This window comes from Morus notabilis, unplaced genomic scaffold (assembly GCF_000414095.1).
Source record: "Morus notabilis unplaced genomic scaffold, ASM41409v2 Scaffold1917, whole genome shotgun sequence".
NCBI lineage: Eukaryota > Viridiplantae > Streptophyta > Magnoliopsida > Rosales > Moraceae > Morus > Morus notabilis.
Window position 1 is genome coordinate 47,149 of NW_010362899.1, and position 3,840 is coordinate 50,988.

At 36.3% G+C, this 3,840-nt stretch overlaps 1 non-coding gene across 1 annotated transcript; it reads right to left on the bottom strand.

Annotated features, from left to right (window-relative positions):
• Positions 1 to 280: 280 nt before the first annotated feature.
• Positions 281 to 387, bottom strand: LOC112092527. The gene has a single exon (XR_002902628.1). It is a non-coding gene; the product is annotated as a small nucleolar RNA R71 (small nucleolar RNA).
• Positions 388 to 3,840: the final 3,453 nt, after the last annotated feature.

Here is a 3,840-nt window from a genome sequence, read left to right on the forward strand (position 1 = left end):
GTTGAAACCAGCCATCATCCAGATGATTCAAACCTCAGTGCAATTTGGAGGGCTACTTAGTAAGGACCCTAATGCTCACATTGTAAATTTTCTGGAGATTTGTGATACCTTTAAGTTTAATGGAGTCTCATCGGATGCTATCAAACTTAGGCTTTTTCCGTTCTCACTTCGTGACAAAGCAAAAGGTTGGCTGAACTCTCTTCCTCCTGGTTCAATTACTACGTGGGAAGATTTGGCGCAGAAGTTTCTTGCTAAATATTTTCCACTGGCTAAGACTGCAAAAATGAGGAATGACATAACCTCGTTTGCTCAATATGATTCTGAGTCTCTTTATGAGGCATGGGAAAGATTCAAAGATTTGCTTCGACGATGTCCGCATCATGGGCTACCCAAATGGCTTCAGGTACAAACTTTCTATAATGGCTTTGACGGCAATCTTAAGTCCAATATTGATGCAGCTGCAGGTGGTTCTCTAATGGCAAAATCTATTGACTCTGCTTATGAATTACTTGAGGATATGGCAGCTAACAACTATCAATGGCCTACTGAGAGGTCAAAGCAAATGAAGGTAGCAGGAATTCATGAAGTTGATGCTATAACTGCTCTAATTGTTCAAGTGGCTGCTTTGTCTAAAAAATTTGATACGCTGGGAGGCAATGCTAGCCATAATACGTACATGACTTGTGAAAATTGTGGAAGTAATCATGCCACCAACCAATGCTCCATTAATGCAGAATCTGTGCAGTTTGTTGGTAATTATAACAGGCAAGCTAATATGAATTCAAATTACTACCATCTGGGTTTGAAGAATCATCTGAATTTCTCATGGGGTGGCAATCATGGGCCCTCTTCATCATCTAAGCTAATGTTTCCACCAGGTTATCCACCGCAAGCACCACCACAAGAGAAGAAGCCTAATCCTGAAGATTTGGTAGTGCAAATGGCTTCAAATACTAATCAATTCATAACAGAGACAATGACTCAACTCCAAAGTCAAGCGGCCTCGATTTGAAATCTCGAGATGCAAGTGGGACAATTGGCTAATTCTATGAATAACCGTCCGCAAGGAGTTTTACCTAGCAACACGGAGAACAATCCAAGAAGAGATGATAAAGAACACTGCAAGGCAATCACGTTAAGAAGTGGGAAGGAGTTAAATGAAGTTGACATGAGACCTAAAACATTAAGAAAGCCAAAAGAAGAGATTAGGGATGCTGAAAAACAAGTAAAGTCTTAAGAAGATAAGCCAAAAATGAAGGAGTCTCAGCCATACAATCTGCCGCCACCATTCCCTCAACGACTTCAGAAGCAAAAATTAGACACACAGTTTTCCAAATTTTTAGAGGTGTTTAAAAAGCTCCACATTAATATTCCATTTGCGGATGCTTTGGAGCAAATGCCAAGTTACGTAAAGTTCATGAAGGAGATCTTGTCTAAGAAGAGGAGATTGGATGATTTTGAAACAGTTGCACTCACTGAGGAGTGTAGCGCCATAATTCAAAAGAAGCACCCATTGGGGAAAATGACTCTGATATACTGGTTGAAGATGATGATGAAGACTATGTTGAAGAAGACATCGACGATTATGAGGATGAAAGTGACATAAATGAGGGGAGCGACAATCAAGACATTAGCAGTGACGATGAATAGAAATTATGTACTACCATTATTGTTTTAATAATTATAATTATTCATATAACATAAGAATTATGTAAACAAGATAATAACATTTATGATGACTCTTTAACAGACAATCATAGCTAGCCCAATTGCTACATGTGTTGGCTCTTTAAGGGGAGCGCAGCTTCCACTCGATCCTTATAGGTTGCCATCACACTGTGAGTCTAGTATGTTAGAACATAATTATAAAATTTTTAAATTAATTACATCATTATTATATGATCACTAAATATATTTCATTCTGCAGCACCCGATGACGCACCTCGACGACATCGTGGAGGTCAAGGGAAGACTAAGGGTCACAAAATCGCAACCAGAGTGGCAAAAGAAGGAAAGATCACCCCCATGTTTGACGAACATAGAGGTACTTGGAAGGCATTTGGAAACTACGACACCTAGTTCGATAGTGCCGTTGGAATCCATGTTAGGGATGTTTGTGAGCCTTTCCACGATGCTTGGAAGGATGTGGACATCCAGCATGAGAGAGAGATTCAGCAGTGCCTGCTAGTATAAATTATTCAACTTCATTGTTTTTTAATTTAATCTAAATTTCAATATAATAAAATCATTTAACATGTTTATATTGTATTACATGAATGGTTCAACCTTGATTATGACTGCAACGATGGTATAATTAGGTTTGTAGTCGACAGGGAGGCTGTAAAATGTTATAAGGATTGGAAAAACGACCTCCATGACTATTTCAAAGATCTTGGTGGTTCAGAAAATGAGAGTGCAGTTAGGGCCCACCCTCTCAAAAACCTCAGGAATCCAGATCACTAGGGTCATTGCTGCGATAAATTCATGTCCGACAAGTTTCAGGTAATTGAATTTGTTTTATATGTTGTTTTATTATATATAATAAATGTTTTACTAACGTTGAATGTAATCATAAATAGGAAAAGTCAGGAATCAATAAAATAGCAATCAAAAGTGGTTGAGTTTTCATGGTCAGCTCTCATACTCCCAACATCGCGAGAAGAAAGTAAGTATTTGTTAATAATTTATTCAATATAAATGTTAATTTGGTAATCGATTACACTATATTCATATACATTTAAACTATTATACAGTCTACCACAGGGACTCAACAGCCGATGTCCGTCATCAATAACTAGGGGGACATGCATCGTCGTGGGGATACTTGGGTTAATCCCCAAGCTGAGCAGACTTTTGTAAGTATACTCGTAATGTTTAATTATATTTTTTTTATTTAAATCGCATTATGTATTTAATTATTTTTCTTATAATATTTGCAGCATCGGATGAAGGGAAAAAGAGAAACGCAGATCCATACACAGTCTGCTACTTCTGGATAATCCACAGTAGGAGCAGTTAATGAGGACGATATTATGGAGTAGTTTCTGGGCACCCACAGAGGACACACGACTGGAGTGGGTCGCACACTCCCACAAAAGGTTTATCGAGGGGATGCGTCGTCATCTGGCTCATGCTCAACAAGATCTTCTACGGTACGTTCTGACCCATAGGTCATCCGCCTCCGATGATAACGACAATAATTCTAGTGATGCTACTAATTGAGATTAGATTTTTATTAATGTAACAATTTTTATTTTCGTACATTTCTACTATAATTACATTTGTATTTTATTTTATTAATTACTTTTTACAATAATAATTTTTATTTTTATTTTTTATTATTTATTTCCTTTTATTTAATTCTTCTTTATTATTATAATATCATGAATTATATTTAATATTGGGTTTAAATATATAGTAATATACAACATTAATTATTAAAATGAGAAAAAATAAATAAATAATTTAAATATTATTTGCGACGACAAATGTGGTTGCAAAAAATATAAGCCATGTGAGCTAATTCTGCATCTTTTACGACGACTTAATTCACAAAATGTCGTCACAAATACTCAATGTCATATCATCTTAACGATGTAACTGACGAAATAATTGTAGTGAGTCATTTGCGACGATTGTCGTCGCAAATATAATTGCGACGACTGCTTGTCGTCACAAAAATTATTTTTGCGGTGAATTTATTAGAGTGATATTTTTGCAATGACAAGTGGTCGCGAAAAATTCATTTCCGACGACATCAAATTTGTTGCAATGACTTTTTATCGTCATTAATAGCCAGTGACTTCCCCATGCACAATATTTTATTACTCTTGATTATTT